The following is a 13450-nucleotide window of genomic DNA, read 5'->3' on the forward strand; positions in this document are numbered from 1 at the left end:
ACACGATAGTGTGGTGTGACCGGGAACATGTGAAGACGCTGGAGGGTGTGTATAAGACCATGGTCAGGGGGCTTAAGGCCGCTTTAAACGCAACGACATTGCTAACGAGATGTCGTTGGGGTCACGGAATTCGTGACGCACATCCAGCCTCGTTAGCGATGTCGTTGCGTGTGAAACGCAGGAACGACTGTTAACGATCAAAATTACTTACCTAATCGTTGATCGTTGACGCGTCATTCATTTCCCGATTATCATTGCTGTTGCAGGACGCAGGTTGTTCGTCGTTCCTGCGGCAGCACACATCGCTACGTGTGACACCGCAGGAACGAGGAACATCACCTTACCTGCGGCCGCCCACAATGAGGAAGGAAGGAGGTGGGCGGGATGTTCGTCCCGCTCATCTACGCCCCTCCGCTTCTATTGGGCGGCCGCTAAGTGACGCCGCTGTGACGCCGCACGAACTACCCCCTTAGAAAGGAGGCAGTTCGCTGGCCACAGCGACGTCGCTAGGCAGGTAAGTATGTGTGACGGGTGTAAGCAATGTTGTGCGCCACGGGCAGCGATTTGCTCGTGACGCACAACCGATGGGGGCAGGTACGTTCACCAGCGACATCGCTAGCGATGTCGCTGTGTGTAAAGTGGCATTTAGATTTATAGCCTTCCTCTGGATCAACATGTTAGGCTACGGGTTGAACTAGATGGACTTAGAGTCTCCCTTCAACCTTAAAAACTATGAAAACTATGAAACTATGAAACTATGAAGCGTCACTCCAGCACAGAACAAATTCAAACGCTGGGGAGGTACTTTAAACTAATAACTATGTCCTAATAAATTATCTTGTGTGTCACTATGACATCGGCTGAGGTTAGGGCAACAGTATGTTTTATTTACAGATACCAGTAAGATTTATTGTAGGTTCACAGGGCTGATTGCACAGAAGTATCTGAGACCCAGACCCTAATTGCTTCACTATATGCCTATGAGCAAGAAGTCATCTCTGAAAGGCATAAGGCGGGGCCTTATTAGGCCCACATCATGGGACATATTTGATTTTATCATGTACTGTATGTGATTCCTCAATAAAGAAGACAGAATTTTTTAACATTTTGGTGCTGGACCTTTCCTTTTTTTCTATTTACTTTGTGGTAGCCAGCCACGTCTGCGCACCTGTGGGTCTGCAGAACTAACGGTGAGCTTTCTCCCCACCCCTGTTTCGATTACACTGTAAAACAATGACCAATGTAAAAATGCATATTGGCATAAATGAGGTGGTTAAAGACGTTACCCAAGATTTATGTATTTTCTTAGCAGCAGAGAATGATAAAACAAGAAAATAATACAATACTCATCTTCGCTCTGACACTCCCAGCTACTCTGCTTTGCTGCAATGCTGACAAGTCATACAACTATGTGACTACTGCGGCCACTGGCCTGATCAGCCTGTATACAGACCAGCAACAGTCACATGCAAGTACAGCAGATGTTCCCTGCAGCAATGCAAACAAAGAAAATGAATAACCACCAGACAGTTAGTATTGGATTTTACAGGTGAGTACTAGGGATGAGCGGATCCATGGAAGTTTGAGTTTGCCCAAACTTTAGTTAAAAGTTGGTTCGATACCCGGACTTGACCCTGAACCCCATATAAGTCAATAGGGACCTGAACTTTTGGGCTGTAAAATGGTCATAGTAAGGGCAGGGGGCTGCAAAAAGAAGCAAAATGGGGGTGAGAGCAGGAAAATTAAGCAGGACAATTCTGAGAACAAGGATCCATAGGTCTCTTGCGGTCACCGCCTGATAAGAATTTCTGATGAGCATGAGAAATTTCATGCCTGCTGCTGAGAGTGAGTGACAAATAGAACCTCTTCCTGAGAATGAGGCTCCATTGGATTTACTGGATGTCGTGGGACACTATACCATTGCATTATGCAGAATTTTTTTCAATCAATAAGTTGATGAATGAGGGAGTGTGGGGGAGTCTTTATTCCAATAAGCAATTTTTTCCTGTCTGTATTTTTTTACTATACACTTACCGGGTTAGTAATGGGGGGTGTCTGATAGATGCCTCTCCATTACTGGCCCCTGGGCTTGGTGCCAGCTGACATTACACAGGTGACATCAACTCTCAAAATATTAACCCGATTGTCACCATACCAGAGCAATCGGGAAGATTTGAGCAAAGTGGCAATATTGGTGCATCTAATGGATGTGCCACTTCCGGGGCAGCTGCAGAATGTTATTTTTAAGCTACGAAGGGACAAATAACCATGGACCTTACCACCATAAAAATACCAGCCCTCAGCTGTCAACTTTACATTGGCTGGTTATCAAAAATAGGGGGAACCCCATATCTTTTTTTTTTTTAAATTTTGCTCCCAGCAGCGTCAAGACATCTTCCCCAAAGCTTGTTGAGTGGCTGAGCTGTAGCCTTTGATAAACTTGGCCATGGACCTCCATGAGAAGTCCATGTTTGAGTTTCAAGCCCTGGACACTAGGTGTCTGGAACAAAACCCTCCTGACCTTTACATTTAGGTTTGCGCATCCCTAGTGAGTACTTTTTTATACATTGATACAATTCCCTGATATTGAGTTCATTTATTAAAAAGCCTTTCTTTAAAGCCTTTTTCACCTGGCTGTATTATGAATCCACAAGAGACATATTTTTACAGTAGCTACAAAAATAGGATAAGATCTCAGGGGAATGTAGGAAAACATGCTACTTTAATATAACTGTCTGAATAAAGTAAAAGAGTTTACAGAGCTTGTCACATATTTCAGGTTATTCTCTTAACCTAAATCTGTAGCATCTAAATGCTGAATGTACTTGTCAAGATTTTTAAGAGTATTAGAACACTTCTCTGAAAACTGTCATTTGTCATTTTATATATATATATATATATATATATATATATATATATATATATATATATATATATATATATATATATATACAGTGCCTACAAGTAGTATTCAACCCCTTGCAGATTTAGCAGGTTTGATAAGATGCAAATAAGTTAGAGCCTGCAAACTTCAAACAAGAGCAGGATTTATTAACAGATGCATAAATCTTACAAACCAACAAGTTATGTTGCTCAGTTAAATTTTAAATAAATTTTCAACATGAAAGTGTGGGTCAATTATTATTCAACCCCTAGGTTTAATATTTTGTGGAATAACCCTTGTTTGCAATTACAGCTAATAATCGTCTTTTATAAGACCTGATCAGGCCGGTACAGGTCTCTGGAGTTATCTTGGCCCACTCCTCCATGCAGATCTTCTCCAAGTTATCTAGGTTCTTTGGGTGTCTCATGTGGACTTTAATCTTGAGCTCCTTCCATAAGTTTTCAATTGGGTTAAGGTCAGGAGACTGACTAGGCCACTGCAACACCTTGATTTTTTCCCTCTTGAACCCGGCCTTGGTTTTCTTGGCTGTGTGCTTTGGGTCGTTGTCTTGTTGGAAGATGAAATGACGACCCATCTTAAGATCCTTGATGGAGGAGCGGAGGTTCTTGGCCAAAATCTCCAGGTAGGCCGTGCTATCCATCTTCCCATGGATGCGGACCAGATGGCCAGGCCCCTTGGCTGAGAAACAGCCCCACAGCATGATGCTGCCACCACCATGCTTGACTGTAGGGATGGTATTCTTGGGGTCGTATGCAGTGCCATCCAGTCTCCAAACGTCACGTGTGTGGTTGGCACCAAAGATCTCAATCTTGGTCTCATCAGACCAGAGAACCTTGAACCAGTCTGTCTCAGAGTCCTCCAAGTGATCATAAGCAAACTGTAGACGAGCCTTGACATGACGCTTTGAAAGTAAAGGTACCTTACGGGTTCATCTGGAACGGAGACCATTGCGGTGGAGTATGTTACTTATGGTATTGACTGAAACCAATGTCCCCACTGCCATGAGATCTTCCCGGAGCTCCTTCCTTGTTGTCCTTGGGTTAGCCTTGACTCTTCGGACAAGCCTGTCCTCGGCACGGGTGGAAACTTTCAAAGGCTGTCCAGGCCGTGGAAGGCTAACAGTAGTTCCATAAGCCTTCCACTTCCAGATGATGCTCCCAACAGTGGAGACAGGTAGGCCCAACTCCTTGGAAAGGGTTTTGTACCCCTTGCCAGCCTTGTGACCCTCCACGATCTTGTCTCTGATGGCCTTGGAATGCTCCTTTGTCTTTCCCATGTTGACCAAGTATGAGTGCTGTTCACAAGTTTGGGGAGGGTCTTAATTAGTCAGAAAAGACTGGAAAAAGAGATAATTAATCCAAACAAGTGAAGCTCATTGTTCTTTGTGCCTGAAATATTTCTCAATACTTTAGGGGAACCAAACAGATCTCTGGTGGATTGAGGGGTTGAATAATAAATGACCCTCTGAATAAACTTTTCACAATTTAAAACAAAAATAAAAAAAGAAATAACATTCTTTTTTGCTGCAGTGCATTTCACACTTCCAGCCTGATCTACAGTCCAAATGTCACAATGCCAAGTTAATTCCGAATGCGTAAACCTGCTAAATCTGCAGGGGGTTGAATACTACTTTTAGGCACTGTATGTATATATATATATATATATATATATATATATATATATACACAGTGGAACCTCGCTTAACGAGTAACCCATTTTGCGAGTATTTCGCCTAACGAGCAAGGCTTTCTGTAAGGCCTCCTTCACATGCACGTGTCTCCGGTACGTGTTTGGTCCGTTTCCGTATGTACTGGAGACACGGACACACGTACTCCAATGTTATTCAATGTTTGGACTTACACGTGCATTTTTACGCACGGTCCGTGTGCGTGATACGTATGTGTATCCGTATTACATGGATGCATGTCCGTTTTCTGCACGGAACACGCACACACGCACCCAATGAAAGTCTATGGGTCCGTGAGCACACGTACATGACACGGATGCATCTCCGTATGGTCCGTGTACGTTTTGTGCTTTTTTGAAGCGATGTCGGTCAATCTTTTTTTTCTGTGTATGTCAGTCAATCTCCCTCAGTCCGTTGGTCAGTCTCTCCTCCTCTCTCATACTCACCGATCCCCGATCACCGGCGCGGCGCGGCACAGCTGTTAAAAAAGGTCCGGCGGCTTTTACTATTTTGAAAATGCCGGCCGCTCATTATTCAATCTTGTATTCCCTTCTTTCTCCGCCCACTGGCGCCTATGATTGGTTGCAGTGAGATATGCCCCCACGCTGAGTGACAGCAGTCTCACTGTAACCAATCATAACCGCCGATGGGCGTGTCAATATCGAGCAGTGAAAAAAAAAAAAAAATAAAAAAAAAATGACGTGCGGTCGCCCCCAATTTTGATACCAACCCGGGTAAAGCCAAACGGCTGAAGGCTGGTATTCTCAGAATGGGGAGCTCCACGTTATGGGGAGCCCCCCAGCCTAACAATATCAGCCAGCAGCAGCCTGGAATTGCTGCATCCATTAGATGTGACAGTCCCGGGACTGTACCCGGCTTATCCCGAATTCCCCTGGTGTGGTGGCATTCGGGATAATAAGGAGTTAATGGCAGCAACCCATAGCTGCCACTAAGTCCAAGATTAATCATGGCAGGCGTCTCCCTGAGATACCTTCCACGATTAACCTGTAAGTTAAAGAAAATAAAGACAAACACCCAAAAATCCTTTATTAGAAATAATAAACAAAAAAACCCACCCTCGTTCACCACTTTATTAAGCCCCAAAACCGACTCCAGGTCCGGCGTAATCCACGGAGGTCCCGCGACGCTCTCAGCTCTGCTACATGAAGCTGACAAGAGCTGCAGTAGAACACCGCCGCTCCTGTCAGCTCCAGACAGCAACTGAAGTGAGTAGCGCGATCAGCGATGACGTCACTCAGGTCACTCGCAGCCACCATTGGATCCTCCAACTGTGACAGCAAGTCGCCCGAGTGACTGAAGTAAGCTGCGCGATCATCGATGAAGTCACAGGTGAGTTGCGTTCTCGGGTGGAGGACTCCAGCTGGCCGCGGGTAACCTGAGTGACGGCAGTGGTAATCGCGCTGCTCTCTTCAGTCACTCAGGGGATTAGCAGTCACCGGTGAGTTCTTCACGGGTGACCGCTAATCAGAACGCCACACAGACAGAGCCGCGGTATGACAATGAAGTCGGGTGAAGTTCACCCGAGTTCATTCTCATTGCGCGTCGCTGTCTGCTGTCACCCGGCATGTAGCAATGTCATTCTGCATCACACACGGAACATTTTACACGGGCAACACACGGACATGTCACTTACGTATCTCACGCACACGCGGACATTCCACACGCACACAAGGTTAGCATATGCAATCACACGGATGTCACATGTACTAGAAAAACGGACATAAAATACGGAACACGGACCCGAAAAACGGAACGCAACACACGCACGTGTTTTTCACATGCGTGTGAAGGGGGCCTAAATTTGTAACTCGGTTTACGAGAAAGCCTTGCTGTATGAGCAAAATACTCACCGCACACACTTCCGGTTCCATGCATCCACTGCACTGTAACCCGCTCTTGCAGTCCACACGCACGCACAAACACACACAAACAAACACGCACGCACACATATTATGCTCACCCTAACTTCAGTTCCCTCGCCGCCTTCCTGGAAGTTTCATGTATCGGGTAACCAAGGCGATCGATGCCGGACCTTCAGCTCCCAGAGCGCTGACGTCAAAGGCAGGAGCCGCTTGCCTCTGATTGGCCAGCGCGCTGCCTTTGAGTAGCGGCGGACAGGTGAAGGTCCTCCCTCCACAGGATGTGTATCCGGTAATCATCGTGACGAGGGAGAAACTTCTACTACTCAAAGGCAGCGCGCTGGCCAATCAGAGGCAAGCGGCTCCTGCCTTTGATGTCAGCGCGCTGAGTACGGAAGGTCCGGCATTGGTCACTTTGGTTACTCGATATACGTCTTGTACCGTCGAACTGCAAGTCCCAGGAGGCCGGCGAGGGAACGGAAGGTAAGGTGAGCATAATCTGTGTTTGTGCGTGTATGTTTGTGCGTGTTTGTACGTGTTTGTGTGTGTTTGTACGTGTTTGTACATGTGTGGATTGGCACAATAGGGCACCAGGATGGGACATTTAAGAAGTTGTGGAACGAAATGTCTGCATTGTAATGATTTCCTATGGGAAATCTTGCTTTGCTGAACGAGTAACTTGGTTAACAAGCAAAGCACACTCCCAGAACAGATTGTTCTCGTTAACCAAGGTTTCACTGTGTATATATATAGATATATAAATATATATATATATATATATATATATATATATAGCACAAAAGTGAGTACACTCCTCATGGTTTTGTACATATTTTATTGTGTCTTTTGAAGGGACAACAGTGAAAATATGACTCTTTGACACTATGTAAAGTAGTCAGTGTACAGCTTGTATGTCAGTGTAAATTAAGTACCAATTAAGTAATTTGGGTGATGTGCATCTCTGTAATGAGGAGGGGTGTGGTGTAATGACATCAACACCCTATATAAGGTGTGCTTAATTATTAGGCAACTTCCTTTCCTTTGGCAAAATGGGTCAGAAGAAAGATTTGACGGGCTCTGAAAAGTCCAAAATCGTGAGATGTCTTGCAGAGGCATGCAGCAGTCTTGAAATTGCCAAAGTTTTGAAGTGTGATCACCAAACAATCAAGGCAAATAGCCAACAGGGTCGCAAGAGGCGTGTTGGGCAAAAAAGGCGCAAAATAACTGCCCATGAAGTGAGGAAAATCAAGCGTGAAGCTGCAAAGATGCCACTTGACACCAGTTTAGCCATATTTCAGAGCGGCAACGTTACTGGAGTATGAAAAAGCACAAGGTGTGCCATACTCAGAGACATGGCCAAGGGAGGAAGGCTAAAAACGACCATCTTTGAACAAGAAATATAAGATAAAACGTCAAGACTGGGCCAAGAAATATCTTAAGACTGATTCTTCAAAGGTTTTATGGACTGATGAAATGAGAGTGACTCTTGATGGGCCAGAGGCTGGATCAGTAAAGGGCAGAAAGCTCCACTCCAACTCAGACGCCAGCAAGGTGGAGGTGGGGTACTGGTATGGGCTGGAATCATCAAAGTTGAACTTGTGGGACCTTTCCGGGTTGAGGATGAAATGAAGCTCAACTCCCAGACAACTGCCAGTTTCTGGAAGACAACTTCTTCAAGCAGTGGTACAGGAAGAAGTCGGTACCGTTCAAGAAAAACATGATTTTCATGCAGGATAATGCTCCATCACATGCATCCAACTACTCCACAGCATGGCTGGCCAGTAAAGGTAAAAAAAAGAAAAAATAATGACATGGCCCCCTTGTTTACCTGATCTGTGTGGCGCTCTGGACAAGCCAGGACGTCACAGGTACTGCAACAACACACCCCACACCCCGGTTAGGCACATCAGTCACACACACAAATCCTTGTTGCCTCCCTCCAGGGGCTGATGTCCACACCAGGTGGGGTGGAGCCAGGTGGTTGGCCCCACCGACTGAGGAGTTCACAGTCCTGGAGGCGGGAAAAGGAGGTCAGAGTAGTTTTGGAGTAGTAAGAGTGAGGAGTGAGGTGGTAGTTGAGGAGCAAGAGCAGACTGACCATGTCCGGGTACGTGGCCCGGGCACCCAAGAGCAAGGTTGGCAGACGGTGGTGACCGTCTGCAGGAGAGGCCGATTGACGCATAACCGTAAGGACCGGTGACGGGCGGTGGCCCGCCGGTACCGAACCGGGGAGCGAAGAGAGGCCAGCACCATTCGGCAGGGCCTACGGACCCCGACCAGGCTTGGAGTCGCCGTTAAACCGGTCAAATCCTCCGGAGTTTCCCAGCAGCAAAGACCCGACTGAAGGCAACCGCTCAACCGTGAAGGGAAATACAGCTACCGCCACAGCTAGAGTTCCCAGGGTCAGAGCCTGCGGGCAAAAAGGGGCTCCTCTGACAAATACACCGCTGGGGAGCGGGTTACCGGTGGGAAGCCATCGGAGCCAAAAACACATCACAGGTGCAGGGAGAGACAGTCACCACCAACCTACCGGGAGTGACCACCGCGGCCGGCTGCGGGACCCGTCCATCCAGCTGTTTGTTTTACCAGAGACTCCGTCTACGTTATTGGTTGAGTGAGTACCACCGTGCCTTCTGGCACCGCGCTGCCCCCGCGACCCTGCACCTCACCAAACCCCGCCATCCACCTTTCAGTCACCATCACCGGGCCCCAGGACCACCAAAACCCTCTACCCACGGAGGGGAGAGAAACATCTCGGCTGCTCCCTGTCATCGCTCCCGGATCCCCGTCCAGAGCAGCGGTGGTGTCCCCAACCTCACCACAAACCCTGGGTGGCGTCACGGACCGACTTCCCAAACCCCAAGAACTATTCCCCTTTCACTCACGGGCGAGGAGCGCCGCTCGAGTCTCCGGAACCGGCCCACCGCTCGAGCCACCGAGCAGCAGTAGCAGCAGCACCGGACCCGAGCGTGGTGAGCGCAGCGTCCCCTCCCCGCCCGCGACATCTGAACCCCATAGAGAACCTGTGGTCCCTCATAACATGTGAGACCTACATGGAGGGAAAACAGTGCACCTCTTGGAACAGTGTCTGGGAGGCTGTGGTGGCTGCTGCACACAATGTTGATCGTAAACAGATCAAGCAACTGACAGAATCTATGGATGGCAGGCTGTTGAGTGTCATCATAAAGAAAGGGGGCTATATTGGTCACTAATGTTTTTGGGTTTTGTTTTTGCATGTCAAAAATGTTTATTTCTAAATTTTGTGCAGTTATATTGGTTTACCTTGTGAAAATAAACAGAGGGGAGGTTGTGGGAAGACCCAACGCGTATTGCTGCCTGGCAGCTTCGTCAGAGGAAGTTATGCAGCCGTGCCATGTGATGCGATGTGAGACTCGCAAGTATAGTATGACTCCGGCCTTTTACTTTTCTTGTGATTGTTCCACTCCTAGTTTTGACTTACAAATCTTGAGGTAAAAAGCTCTCCAAATACTCAACATGTGCACATGGCCTAACAATATTTTATTGACTTTTGCTTTGAGTATTTGGTGAGTTTTTACCTCAGTATTTGTAGCCAAAACCAGCAGTGGGTGATAAATATGGTTTCAATTATATTTTTCCTCTGATTGTTCAGTCCTAGTTTTGACTACAAATTCTGAGGAAAAAACTCACCAAATACTCAACGTGTGCACGTGGCCTAAGGGTATGACCGCACTTTGCGTTTTTACCTGCGTTTCTGCAACGTTTTGAGCTGCAGCGTTTTCATGCCAAAAGGCATGCGTTTTGCTTTTCCATAATAGTCTATGGAAAAGGTTGATTTCTAGACCGCACTTTGCGTTTTAAAATGCTGCGTTTAATTTGCATATTTTGTGGCAAAAACCATGCGTACTAAGAAGCAGCATGTCAATTGTTTTTGCGTTTTGCTAACATTGAAGTCAATGAGAAATGGCAAAAACCAAGAAACTTCAAATTTCCTGCGTTTAACCTGCTTTTTAGGTGCAGAAAACATGCATTTTGGACGTCAAAAACGCATGCTTTTCTGACATTAAAATAATGGAATAATATGTCCCTTTACACACACACATAGTCCGACAATTAAATTAAAGAAAATGATGATTTTATTGCTATTTTAGCATTAAATATTATAAAACCGCTATAATTTCATGAAATATAACTTTTTTATTAATTCACAAAATATAAATGTATTGTTTTTTTTTTCTTTTTCATTCTGTTTGACTGTGTAAACTTTATTTAGCAGTGTCTTGATGTTCAAAATGCATCTGTCAAAACGCAGGTGAAAAAGCATGTAAAAGGCGCTGAAAACGCATCTAAAACGCAGTAAATACGCATGCGTTTTTAGCGCTAAATTTCTGGAAAAGGCAACTTTGGCTAAATCAATTAAGGCAAAAACGTGCGTTCTGAACTGCAAGTAGCACAATGCAAAGTGCGGTCATAGGCTAAATGTGTTTTAATGACTTTTTATACTACTAAGGCCACGTGCACACATTGAGTATTTGGTGAGTTTTTACCTCAAAATTTGTATCCAAAACCAGGAGTGGAACAATCAGAGTAAAAATATAATAGAAACATGGGCACCACTTTTGTATTGATTACCACTCCTGGTTTTGGCTACAAATACCGAGGTAAAAACGCACGAAACACGCAATGTGTGCCTGTGGCCTCAGTAGTATAAGAAGTCATTAAAACACATTTAGGCTACGTGCACACATTGAGTATTTGGTGAGATTTTTACCTCAGAATTTGTAAGCCAAAACCAGAAGTGGGTAGAAAATAAAGTTTGGTGCCTATGTTTCTATTATACTTTTCCTCTGATTGTTCCACTCCTGGTTTTGGCTTACAAATACTGAGGTAAAAAAAACTCCCTAAATACCCTGTTTCCCCAAAAATAAGACGACATCCCTTGAAAATAAGACCTAGTAGAGTTTTTGCTGAATTGTTAAATATAAGGTCTCCCCTGAAAGTAAAGGCCGCTTTACACGCTGCGACATCGATCAAGCGATCTCGTTGGGGTCACGGAATTTGTGACGCACATCCGGTCACTTTAGCGATGTCGTTGCGTGTGACACCTATGAGCGATTTTGAATCGTTGCAAAAACGGTCAAAATCGCTCATCGGTGACATGCCCCCCTATTCTCGAATATCGCTGCTGCTCGGTGTACGAAGTTGTTTGTCGCTCCTGCGACAGCACACATCGCTATGTGTGACACCGCAGGAACGAGGAATCTCACCTTACCTGTGGCCAGCCGCAATGAGGAAGGAAGGAGGTTGGCGGGATGTTACGTCCCGCTCATCTCCGCCCCTCCGCTTCTAATGGGAGGCAGTTCGGTGACGCTGCTGTGACGTCGCTGTGATGCTGAACTAACCACCCCCTTAGAAAGGAGGCGTTTCGCCAGTCACAGCGACGTCGCAGAGCAGGTATGTGCGTGTGACACTGCCGTAGCGATAATGTTCGCTACGGCAGTGATCACACGATATCGCATGTACGATGGGGGCGGGTGTTTTAGCGCTCGACATTGCTAGCAATTGCTAGAGATGTCGTAGCATGTAAAGCGGCCTTAAGACCTAGCAAAGTTGTTGTTTGGAAGCATGCCCGTCGAACAGAACACCAGGGCATGTTGTACATGCAAGTAATGTTAGTAGCAAGAAATTCTTGATAGGGTTCACAGTTTGGCTGTTTATGCTGGTTTGTGACGACAACTACTGTACAGTATATAATAAATGTTCATTTTTTTCTGTTGAACAATAAATGTGAATTTTTCTTCATGGAAAAATAAGACATCCCCTGAAAATAAGACCTAGCGCATCTCTGGGAGCAAAAATTAATATAAGATACTGTCTTATTTTCAGGGAAACAGGGTACTCAATGTGTGTACATGGCCTTAGTAGCATCAACAGCCAATAAGAAAACAGGAGCTTTGTGTGGACCCAGAAATATATCCATGTATGTTATGTTGTGAAATTCACTGCCTCAATGGGATGAACAATAGTCACATTTAAATAGTGGATTTCAGATTTCCCTGACTGTAAAGCTTACAGTAATTAGAGAATTTGTCACAGCACAGTAACTTTAAGTTTGTCTTTACTGCAGTGAATCAGAGCATGATCACCAATTAAAGCATTGCTGCAACACAAGTGAGCACATAGCAATGATTTGTGTCGTACGGGTCAGTACACATATCAAAATGCTACATCTTACTCCTTTGGTCATCTGAACAACACATTATACTTATTTTCCTGATCATTAAGGTTCTATTATTTCCACACTTATCTCAAGTATTATTGGTATACATTGACAAACAGTTAAATATAATACCCATTAAGCACATCACTAAAGCCAGTAGTTACCATAATCTATTGCATTACAGTCACTACCGATCAGATGTAAAGCAAATGGCCACCAATGATGAAATACATCGATCTGAGTCACTTAAGAAAGAACTTTAAGAAGCTCCTTTATTTTCTTAAGCCCCAAATCCTAAACTTCCAAAATATTCCAAAATACCAACACCTAACTAAAGATGTAGGACATTACTTAGCATAAAACTGCCTAAATAACCTAAATAACCAATCACAGTACAGCTTTCATTTTTCCAAAGCAGTTTAATCCCTTTCAACAAAGCCAATTTGCATTTTTTTTCATTTTTGTTTTTTCCTCCCCTTCCGCCAAGTGCGTTTTCTATTTTTCCATCCAAATAGCCATCTGAGGGCTTGTGTTTTTGTGGGGTGAGTTGTACTTTTAAATTACACCATTCATTTAACCACAGTGTACTGGAAAACGGGAAAAAAATTCCAAGTACGTTGAAATTGTGAAAATAATGAAATTCTGGCATTGTTTGTTTGGAATTGTTTTTACGGTATACAATGTGCGGTAAAAATGACCTCGCAATATGATTCTCCTCATCAGTACGTTTACGGCAATACCAAATTTGTCCATTTTTGGTTCTAAAAAGGAATAAAAAG

The 13450-nt window shown here is 44.9% G+C and overlaps 1 protein-coding gene across 7 annotated transcripts in view; it reads right to left on the reverse strand.

Annotated features, from left to right (window-relative positions):
• Window positions 1–13450, reverse strand: part of ADGRB3 (adhesion G protein-coupled receptor B3) — a 1441017-nt gene that overhangs the window by 246642 nt on the left and 1180925 nt on the right. The window lies entirely within an intron of this gene.

This window comes from Anomaloglossus baeobatrachus, chromosome 3 (genome assembly GCF_048569485.1).
Source record: "Anomaloglossus baeobatrachus isolate aAnoBae1 chromosome 3, aAnoBae1.hap1, whole genome shotgun sequence".
Taxonomy (NCBI): Eukaryota; Metazoa; Chordata; class Amphibia; order Anura; family Aromobatidae; genus Anomaloglossus; species Anomaloglossus baeobatrachus.